This window comes from Saccostrea echinata, unplaced genomic scaffold (assembly GCF_033153115.1).
Source record: "Saccostrea echinata isolate AGI-Se365-2 ecotype Australia unplaced genomic scaffold, CSIRO_AGI_Sech_v1 ptg000028l, whole genome shotgun sequence".
In the NCBI taxonomy this organism is placed as follows: domain Eukaryota; kingdom Metazoa; phylum Mollusca; class Bivalvia; order Ostreida; family Ostreidae; genus Saccostrea; species Saccostrea echinata.
Genome location: NW_026889777.1, coordinates 14,443,386 through 14,455,689, shown reverse-complemented (window position 1 = coordinate 14,455,689; position 12,304 = coordinate 14,443,386). Strand labels below are relative to the sequence as shown.

Below are 12,304 nucleotides of genomic sequence, written 5' to 3'. Positions count from 1 at the left end.
TGATATGCGTTAATCCGATGTTGGGGAGGGTCGGTGGAGGCCTAGAGTATCCCCTGATTTTTTTTCTTTAAAATGTATATTGGAGGAGGAGCAAAGTACTTAACGCCACTTCTCAATACTAGCATCATATGCAATGTACGTGGAAATATGTCTTTTTTTTCTTGCATCCCAATGAGTATACATTATTGAGGAGCAATAATATATATATATATATATATATATATATATATATATATATATATATATATATATATATATATAAAGCACTAAAAATGACCAACGACACGAACAATAATAATTGTCAAATTTTCGGGACAACCTGTCCCTTCCTCAGGACAAAGAAAAAAGTTAAGAAGTCATAAAAACAAAGGAAATAGAGAAGCAAAAACAACTAGCACTACTACTAAACTACCAAACACTAAATATTTACAATGTTACATGTTTAATTTTGAGTTTATAAACAGTTTTGAACAAAGAAATCCGGAGCGCTAAGAATTGGCGGGACATGACAGGCAAAACCTATTACGCTACAAGGAAAAAGACAATAACGACAGGGTCCCTCTGGTAACCACATACCATCCCGTCCTTAAGAACCTCAGCGGTATCCTTCAAAAGAATCTGCCAATTCTCCACTCAAATAAACGAATGGCAGAGGTCTTTAAGGAGCCCCCAATGGCTGCATACAGACGCCCGAGGAACCTGAAGGACATGGTAGTAAGAACCAGACTGGACAATCCATTACCTAACGGGGGCTTTAAAACTTGCTCTGACAGAAGATGTCTTCTCTGTCAGTACAGCTCTGACACAGACAGTTTTAACAGCCCCGTTACAGGCCGCAGCTACAAAATACTAGGGAATTTGTCCTGTCAAACAGACAACTGCATTTATCTCATCAGTTGCAAAGTTTGCTCCAAACAGTATGTTGGTGAAACAGGAGATCTCCGCAGGAGAGTCAATAATCACCGTTCTACCATTAGGACCAAAAAACTCAATGAACCCGTTGGGGAACATTTCAACCTTGAAGGTCACAAATGGGAGGACATGACAGTAGTGGTTATTGACCATAATCCAATATGGACAGACGCGCAGAGAAAAGGCAAGGAAAAGTTCTGGATGCACATGCTGAAGTCATTCCGCCCTAATGGTATTAACAAACTTAATGACTTCACCAGGATGAACGTGAACTAGACCCAATCCCGGATTGTAACAAACAAGTTCATTCTCTCTATATAGTGTAAACTTTACCGTTAATTCGTATTAGTAATCCTGGAACAACCTACTCAAATATATACTCAGTCGTACTTGAGCAACGAACGACTTTAAAGTTTAACGTTTATCTTAGAAATTCCTTTTCAGTGGCATATAATAATTTGTACACGATTTATGAAGACAAAAAGACATGGCAGAAGTTCAATCATTAATTGGATTGATTGTTTTAGTGAAGGAAGGGAGGTGGTTAAAATGATGTTTGTTCTGGTGCCCAGTGAAGGCAAGCTTGGGAAGAGATGTGTCCTTAGTTGAGCAATCTGTAACGAAAGATCTCCAAATTACAGTTAGAAAAATAGTTGATTGAACTTTGTTTTACGTCCCTCTCGGGAATTTTTCACTCATATGGAGACGCCACCACATGCCGGTGGAGAACTGCAAATTTTGACCTTTGCTCGGCACTTACGGCCATTGAGCAGTGAGGGATTTTTTTCGTGCCAGCCCCTACTGCGACACGGGACCTCGGTTTATACGGTCTCATCCGAAGAACCGGTCTCCACGTCCCACAGTGGGATTCGAACCCGCGACGTAAGGATCAAGAAAAATAGTTGAATATCTTAACAATAATATAATTATTGAATCCCTAAAATATCGTTTTCCTTAGATTTTAAACATATCATATATGATAAAAAGAAGGCGCCCATACTTTATCCACAATGGATAAACAACGCACCCCAATACAAAAGAGTCGGGTTTTGATGGTCACTATGCTCATCCTGGGAAAGGATATCCTACTCCATCAATTCTATTTGTGACAAATGGGCTATTCTTGTTACAAAAATTAACTTCCATGGTAAGAAATATAAGACTCGGAAAAATCTTTTAATTTCTGTGAACAGAACGCTAGGGAGCATGTAACGTGAACGCCTGGATCACGTAATTCGCGCATGGGCAGAACGATGGCAGATGTGCATTCAAATCGGAGACGACCACTTTAAAAAATAATAAAAATCGAAATCTGATTTAATTTCTTTTATGGAATTTAATTAGTTCGCGAACTTTTTGATTACCCCTCGTATTTCTTGTTCATTAACATATCATTCCAAAGGGATTTATTCACAATATCAAAAGAATTGACCTATAGGAGAGAACAAATTCCCGGAAAAAATGACATTTAAAAATCCTTGTTTATTAGTTGTTTTCTACCGTACATATGTATATATGTCTAAAATTTTCAAATTTGTATTTTGCACCTAAAATTTATCATTTACAACTTTAGAATAAACCTCAAAAGTTGGCCAAAACAGCATTTTGTCCGTTAAAGCGTCGATTTTTGCATGAATTTTGTCCTAGAAGTCCTTCAGGGCAGGCCTGCCCCTTAAAAAATTTGTGATATTTCGATAGGTTGGGATGTAAGGAATAATTTAAGATAGGATTTTTTTTATGGGCACCCCTGCCCTAGGGTCGAAATTCACAAAAAACCTACAAAAAATAAGGAAACCTGATTTTGACAATCTGTTTCACATTTATACCTATTGTTACAATAGTCAGAATAGCTCAACTAATATAAGCGTTGGCTATTCACACCATGGGTATTTTTTAAAGTCGGCGGTTCGAATCCACCTGGTGCCACATTTTTAACGTTTTAAGTTCTCCCCTTTTCAAAGACTATTTTAATTTTTTATTGGCTTGTGTATTTTCCTTTAATTATCTATCCTTTATGCATGTCCATTTTTGATATAATAAACACTAGAGAGAGCAAATAGTAACATTCCAATGTACCTAAAACACAGTCAAGCGGACTATACCTCAGTATAGCACACTTTCTTCGAGAACAATAATAATTCACTCTGTGTTACTCGATAGGATCTACTCGATACAGTTATTCTCGGCTGCAATGAGCTGCGATGGATTTCAATTGTATACATTTATTAGAATTTAATCACATAGCTTTTATTCCGTCTTTACTTCTAGTGCTTGTCTGGGTTAATATGTTACGTATTGCATGAATTATTTGAGCTTAATTTATTAATTTAGTATAACATACATGTACTTTTGTACTGAGTCAATGTTCTTAACTCAGAACTTAAGTTTTGAAACAGTAGGGCTACATACTAGTATCAGTTACTGCACTCTCATGGATTTCATTTATATAATTTGCATACATCAATGACATATTTTATTATATCCATGGAAATGTGTTGTTATATAAATACACACCAAGAATAGAATATTGAGACTGTAGACATTACCATTATGTACAATGATAAGTGAAGGAAATTATGAATTAAAACATTTCGAGATAACAAACCCAGAATGCGTTGACAATATCATGCTATATAGTCAATGTCTATGAAAGGGTTCCTCCTACCTCTACTACTGAAATAAAGATTTTTGAAAAAAAAAAATTATTACATGCATTTAGCCTAAAGTCATTAACCGGAACGAAAATCGAGAAGCTTTTTGTAAACGAAAAAACAATCCCGGCCCTATAGGTCAGATCCCTATTTATATAGAAGTGAACCTTTTACATTACTGATATCAATTTAAGAAAAGTTCAGCTTTGAAATCTCAAAAAAGTTCCAAACAGAGTTTCATAGTTATTCAAAGTATCAAAGTATTTACTATAGTTAATAATAGTAAACTATAGTTAACTATAGTTTACTATATTGAATTTTTGTTAGGAGTGCCCTTCGATTGTGATAGAAATACTGGCAACATACTCCCCTTCTTTGATCATTATATAGATACATGTATAATCTACATCATCTTGCATATATTTATTATGTAATCCTTGTAAGTAGGGTTTTTGATGTAAGAAAAAAAAATTGTTTATTTTTATCCTAAAAACTCGTATTTTTTCAAAACCTCGTATCACACAGCAAGATCGCTTAATTTGTGTATATAGGAAAGACATGGCCAGATTTTTTTTTCATGAGCTAGCAAATTTAAAGAGTGTGTTACATCCTCGTTACCCACTCCCTCAAAACTTACCACTATAGATACGCTGACACGAATCACGAACTTCATTCGAACACAATATGTGTTACAATATTTTTTGGCACAGTTCTATGTAGTCTTGCAAACGCAACTTCAATTGTGCTTATATTGCCAATCATACTTAGGGAAAATAATATGTAAATTAGGCAGAGAAGCTTTTTCATAATGCAACATTCGGTTTTTTCTATTGGTAAAAATTATTACATGTAACTAGAAAGGGGAAATACGTACTACTATGTATAAACTTGTGTCAATTCTTAGTATACCAAAGAATATGGAATGTTGTTAGTGAAATTTTAAAATTTAATGTATCATGGAAACATATAGTAGTAGGATTCTATGATGAAGTCAACGAAAAAACAATTTTATTTACAAATCTTATATCATTTGTAGCCCTTAGAATCTATAAATACAAAATGCTGTGTAGACTGGAAGAAATAGCTGAAACGCCAAAAGCAATTCTTTGTCATGTTAAAAAATCCTTAAACACGTTTTATTATGCTCTTAAAAGATCAAAATACAAGGACTGGAAAATAAATATATTTAAAAAGGTCGAAGAAAGTCTGTGATATAAATCATCTAACTTTTATACATATGAATATATATATATATATATATATATATATATATATATATATATATATATATATATATATATATATATATATATATATATATATATATATATATATATATATATATATAATTTCAAAAACAAAATGAAGAACCGGTACAGTTTTGCTGGGTGTATTAAAAATAAAAATCCAAAAAATCACAAAATATTTTCTGCAAGCGCTTTCGCCATGTTAGGCTCTTCAGGCAGTTATACAAATGTCAGGTAGGTTACCTGGTAACGTCCAAAAGCAAAAGTTCATTGTGACGTCATAATAGATCAAGGTAGCGTAAAGTTGCCGTATTAGATAAAGTACAAATATTGCATTAACTTGAACACATAATATGCATAAAATCTTACAATATGTTATATAATAATGTATCATTTTCGATTAAGCTTTGGTTTAAAGAGTTTGATAAAGTAGTCCTCTTTTGCCAAACGTAGATTTTCATTTTCATTGGGAAGTTTATAAAAAGGGAAAATCTTAAATATTCCTTTGCCGCATTTTGCAAAATGTTCACAACATGGTGTATTACGCACACTAGGGTCTTTAATTTGTTGCTTGTGTACACGAACCCGGGCATTTAGTTTCCCCGTTTGTCCAATATAGAATTCTTTGCATGTCGGACAGATTGCACAGTAGATAACGTTTTCGGATTTACAGTTCATTGGTGAATTGGTTCTAATTTCCATTCCTGATTTAAGTTGGATTCTATTTCCCTCTTCTAAATATGTACACGTTCCGCATCTTGGATCTTGGATATATATATATATATATATATATATATAGTGAAACTGTAGTAAAAGTCCACGGTATAGGTAGGTTATAAATTAAAATAAAATCCAAGATAAACAAACAAGTTCACATTTAATTATTACACTAAGCGCTTTCGCCGTGAGGCTCTTCAGAGTGTAACAAAGTTTATAAAAACAATACAACTTGGTTGTTATGACGTCGTTATTGTGACGTCATAAAGGCAGCATTATATATTGGCGCAGGTAAATGTCATTAGGGCGCCAAAAGTAGAGAATTGAACATATGTACATTGTGATGAAATAGACTGCTAATTTTAAGCTATAATGTTCAATTTACATTTAGTTTAGGTTTAAATAATTTAACAAAGTAATCTTCCTTGGCTCTCCGTAATTGTTCATTATTTTCTAGAACTTTATAAAATGGAAATATTAAATTGAATCCATTCGCATGTGAAACTTTTTAATATTTCCATTTTATAATTAATTTGCATAATTAAATAATTTACATTATTTACCCAGAGTAAAATTTAAAGAGGATCATTACAATTATACACAGAAACTATGCATTTTTATTCATATATATTTCTCTCTGTGACACCATCTAAGTAAATAGTTTTGTATTGTTTTTTTTTTAAATGACGACTCTGGAAACTTTTTTTTTTAATAAAATTTGATAAAACAAATCCAAGAACACATGTATTTTTGCACGTATAGTCATCGAACAGCATTATAGCCTATAGTTATTTGTTTTCCTTTAATGGGATAAAACATCTTGTATTATTGATGCACATGTAAGGTATAGTATAACCTTTTGTTACTTAAACTTTAAAGCTCTTAGGCTGCGTGATTTTACTTCTACGTATTTGCCTAACAAGAGTATTCCTACCAAAACCAGTTTTTTGTATAAAAAAGAGACACGGGGTCATTTTTCTACAACCCACATGGAGAAAAATGACCCCCAGGCCATAATTTCTACGAAAAAGGGGGTCATTTTTCTAAGTAGAATATTGACCAGGGGGTCAAATTTCTACGTAGAAAAATGACCCCCGGTCAATATTCTACGGGGGTCACTTTTCGTCGTTACAGCGGCCGTGATTCGAAAACACGACCTTCCGATCACGGAGCGAGCGCTCTACCGACTGAGCTACCGTGAACGGTACATGTCATATGAAAGGTATATTGAATTTTCTTTCCTTCTCATAGCACTTAAGTTTGCAGTAATATGACGTCATATGCTTTTATGGCGTCTTATGTAGGTAGTTCAGAGTAGTTATTTCAGCTGGTACACAGTGATATTTTACGGGCAGCCTTATTCTAACCACGTACAAGAGTAGAAGAAAGTACTTGCGTTGGCATTCAACTCGACATTCAGATACTGTATATCGACGACGTATTATTAATTAAGGTAGTCCGATCCTCAGGTTCTGAAATTCAGCTTTTAAGTAATTGAAAACGCTCACAAAAATGTCTCTGATTTCACATAGTAACGTGAATTTACCCATGGAATTTCTTCCACGTTCTTCATTATAGTTAAATCATAATAATATAATTTTGTTTGTATTCTAGCCTCTGATTGGTTAATATCCAAAAAGGAACACAAATTACACCCCCCTGACAACTAGCTGTATCATCTGTATCCATACAATCATCTCATTTCCAGTCCTCGGGATTCATGGAAAATTCCAGATTTAATAAATGTACCTTTAACTTAACAATAATTCGATCTTACCACATGTAAACAAACAACAAGGCTGCCGCTAGGCCTATGCATCAGTTTTTACCTCCCCTTGCTTCCCATCACTTCCGTTACTTCCGTTACTACGGTTGTATTATTGAGCGGCAAATTTGAACTAATAAAAAGCAACGAAATTTTACACCCTTAGTTATTTAATGATTTTAAAATTAAATTATAAGGAATGACTCTTATTCTTGGCCAAATTATTCGAGTATAACCTGGTTTGGGTCAGTTTACGCTGTTTTATAATCCGCTTTGCGGATTATAAAGCGTAAACTGACCCAAACCAGGTTATACTCGAATAATTTGGCCAAGAATTAGAGTCATTCCTAAATCATATAGGAAAAATTATCAAATCTCAAATATAATTTCAGGAAATGCGAATAAAAACAACAGCTATGCATTTTTTAATTGAAAATTTATCAACAAATATAATTTAGGATAGAAAAATATAGGTATCCAGGTATTTGGAGAAAACTGCATCTTTTTTATGCTTATACAGTATTTTAGTTCTTCTTTTTACTTCAATTGTCATATAATACATAGTGTAAAAAGCTTGTACTATCATTGCTAGACATCATATATCACATCTAATTTCATACCATGCTAATAAGCAGTGGTATCTAATGCTAGACTAAAGGAAAGTCGATTTCTCTAAAAATGAATTCATTTTTTTCTTTTATGGGGTACAAATGTTAACTTTTTACAAGACTGTTTCTAAGACTTCAAAGAACCTTGAATCATATTAAGATGCATAAAATGATAATTGTTGCATGAAAAGATCTCGGTTTCAAGATTCATTTTGAGACTTTTTTGATAAAATAATAAATTTAAGAGTTATCCTTCCTAGCTGAGGATCGGATATCCTTAAAGATAGTTACTACCATTCACATGCTGACTCTATGTATCCCAATGGACACAACGGATTTTGCCACATTTGTGTCAATCTTGAATGTTTTTCTGATTATAGACGATTAGGGCCTATTAACAACTAAACTATATAACAAACAATATGCCTTCAGCTTTCCCATCGTCAACTTTCTTTATTTATTTAGTGATATTCTGCTATCATATGCATATGAGGTTTATGTTTTCCAACTTCGATACTCAGAAGCAAGTCCTTGCAACAATTAATTTGATGTTAAAGAGACTTCAATTACCTCTTTTTTTAAAATCCACATGTCGTAAATTCTATGATAATTATCTTGTTAGCAATTGAAACCTATCACTGGGCTGTATTTTGACTGACATCTTTCATACCAATTGTTTTATACTAATTTTACTACGGAATATTACATCTATATGACCAATACACTGAGCTCCCAGCGAGTATGACAGGTCGACAGGGGATGTTTACTCCTTTTAGGCACCTGATACCACCTTTGAAATTACCAGAGTCCATGTTTTATTCAGTTTGTAAATAGTGGCCTAACAATTAGTATGGAAAATGTCAGTCAGCATGATGGATTGTATTTGTTGATCACTGTATCGACCATAGAACTTACGAAATGATGACTCAAAACGAGACTGTTGATATTCTTGTTCCATCAACCCGCCTGTCAACAACCTACCTCGCTCCAGAAACTGTTCACACGCAGAACATGCCCTTGCGCACCGAACTAACCCAGAGACATACACCCCACAAGAGGGCGAGAAGGGTACTTTTGAGTCCAGAAGTGTGGAACCGCGGTAATCCGTACACGAAAAAAATCCGAACAGTTGACGTTCCGAATGAACTTTGTGGGTAACCTGGTTCCCTGTCTCTGTTATGCTTCGTATACTCCCCGACACTGCCTTGCCAAGGATAAGCCAGGGAACCAGGCTACTTTGTGGGAAACACGATTCACATTGATATCTACCAATTATAAAAAAAAATTATGCTTCAATGATCCGAACTCTTCATTAAGCTGCACAATTCGTTTGGGAACACAGGCGTAGATAATAAAGAGTTCGACGGTTTTATCTAAAGGTCTTGAATGACCAAAAGCCTGATATTTGCTAAGCACTGAAGCTTTTTTGTCGAGTGAAAGCGATGACTCTCAAGCCTTGAGGTTGGATTTAAAAGATGTCTGCATCGAATCTTTTATTTTGACTTAGAATCACACCCTCACGTCAATTAAACTTAATAATTCGAGTTTTGAATTAATTTGGGCTTTTTTTTTATCTGATAATGGAAATAGTATTCAATTGGTACACAAAGCTTGAAGAAACTTTACCATCATTTGAGTACATAGTTTCTCGTCTTTCAGCAAGCGTTAAGAGGACCATACTATGGCACGCCGATTGCTTCAAAATTATTTTCTGCACGACCTTAAACAAAAATTACACGAGTAAGTAAAAACTTACACAAAGTGAGGAAAATATACACGAAGTTATTAAAATTTACACAAACTATAGCAAAACTGCACAATCAACAAAATATTTACACGATATAGTGAGGAAATTACACAAACGTAAAAACGAAAACTGCACGAGTGAGAATACAACATGATCCCCACTGAGAACTGCTGATAACGAGTAGCATCATCACTTGCCGATTTGCGGAGCGAGCATTCAGACGTGATTTTCACCAGAGTTGGTTCACCCCTATTGATTCTTCATCAAGGTATGTAAATGTATTTAAAGTGATTGGAATATATCTACGTGGAGGTAGATATATATTATGTTGAAGCGCTATATTAATATCTAAATCCACGTTGAGGTGGAGGTGAATACGTGAAAGTAAATATATTTTTGTTGAAGCGCTATGTTATTGTTTAAATCCACATTGAGGTGGATACGTGAAGGTATATATATTTTTGTTGAAGCGCTAAGTTTATATTTAAATCCACGTTGAGGTGGAGGTGAATACGTGAAAGTAGATATATATTTTGTTGAGGCGCTATGTTATTGTTTAAATCCACATTGAGGTGGATACGTGGAGGTTGATACATACTTTTTGTGTTGAAGCGCTAATTATAAGTTAATATTTAAATCCAGGTTGAGTTGGAGGTAAATACATGAAGGTACATATATATTTTGTTGAAGCGCTGTGTTATTGTTTAAATCCACATTGAGGTGGATAATTGGAGGTAGATGGAAGTAGATGATTTTTGTTTTGAAGCGTTAAGCTAATATTTAAATCCACGTTGAGGTGGAAGTTTGATCTAATAGGTTAAATAACTGTATACCCACGTCGAGGTGGTGGTAAAAGGTGACGTAAGAATATCATGAATAATTAAGGTGATTTTTAATTAAACAACTTAATCAATGTTTTTGTGGAATTGAAGACATATAGACTGGGGGGATCATGTTGAGGTGATTTGCTACTAAAAAATTATTGAGGCGAAAGTACGAAATGAAATTAGAGAGAGGGAAGCTAAAAAGAGACCTCGAGAGAGAGAGAAAAGTTGAATCAGCATTTTCAGTGAAATGATAATTAAATTATTGTTGGGATGGAATTAAAAAAAAAAGTTGATATGGAAGTAAAGAAGAAAGAGAGAAGAGACGAATAGAAAGGGAATGGTTACATGACAATGAAAAGAAAACTGAGCTCATACTAAGATGAAAATATCTATGTTATTAATGCAAATGTTGAAATGGATGTTGAGAATGTACTGTTTTAAACGTGCAGATCACTTTGTAAAAGTATTCTGTTTTCTTTGTATAGATGCCGCCACCTGCGGTACTGCGAAAGAGACACTCATTAAGGGGGAAAGACATTTTCCCTCTAATTAAACGTGTCAGGGCAGCTGAGGAACCAGTTGGAACGCTGGCAAGAGTCAAAATGAACACCCCTATGGAGAGCATGGGGCGAGAAGAGATGAACGCCGCCTTTGAAGGTCTTACAGGCGAATCAGCAGAGGAATGTCTCCAGATGGTTGGAGGGAGACAAGAAGATGATCTCAGAAACCTCTTGCATTATACGATCTTATATGCAAATGAGGTCGGCCAACCAGATGGCCAGGATTTAGAGACTGCTGAATCGGTAAATGGAAATGACAATTTAAAAAAAAAAAATTATATATACATGTATATATATTAAGTTTCAATTTAAAGCTTGAATACTGTCTATCAGTTGAAGTGAATAAGTCTAGTAGATTCGTGTCAAAATGACGATTAATTGTTAATGATCGATTAATTATATTGAAAACTTGACTCTAGATGTTGTTATATTTTATATATGTTGTTCTAAAATTTTGTAATTACTTAGGCAAGAACTGAGCCTTTGGCCAAGAAACAAAAGAAATCGGAACAGGGATTAGAAAAGAGAATCCAGGACCTAGAAAAGTCAAAAAAGAATGAAGAAGAGGAAGAAATCGGGAATTTAAAAGCTAAGGTGAGGGGTTTGTGCATGCAGACAGAACCAAGCCTCCCACTGATTTTGGTCTGTATAGAGGAGCTAGCAAGAACTGCACGGAAATCTAATCATGAGGAGGCGGCTGTGTTTGAAGAGCTGTCAAGACAGGCTAATTGTAATAAGGATAAATTAGATATTCCATCCTTTTGCATGACTGTGCTTGGGGGGAAGGCGACTGATGTCGTGAGTAAAGCCTTGGCAAAAGCTTTGAAAGTAAAGTCGGAGTCGGGGGAAGGTAGTTGCCAGGAAAAAGTTTCGGAGACACAACATCAGTCCCCTTTGATGAATTTATTCCCCCCACCCACATCATGCTTACTGGGGATTTGGACAGGGAAATTTTGCTCCTACAATGTACCCATACGGGGGTGTAGCGGGATATTCTGGGTATAGAAAGTACCAAAGAGGTTCAGGCCGGGGTCAATCTTCCAAAGGAAATTGTCTGTTTTGTGGCGCGTCTGGCCATTACGTTCGTGATTGCCTAAAAATGAAAGCGGCGAGGGGAAAGTAATGAAATATTTGAGAATGTGACAATTGTGCAACCTTTCTGTAACATAGGCTTAAAAAAAAAAAAAAAAAAAAAAAAAGTGTAATAGGTAATAGTGTCCATTGGAATGGTATAATCTATGTAACTATGCGTGATTTTATTGTACATTTT

At 34.6% G+C, this 12,304-nt stretch overlaps 1 pseudogene; it reads left to right on the top strand.

The window, feature by feature from the left end:
- The first annotated feature begins 10,959 nt into the window (after positions 1–10,959).
- On the top strand, positions 10,960–12,170 carry LOC133193791 (uncharacterized; annotated as a pseudogene).
- Positions 12,171–12,304: the final 134 nt, after the last annotated feature.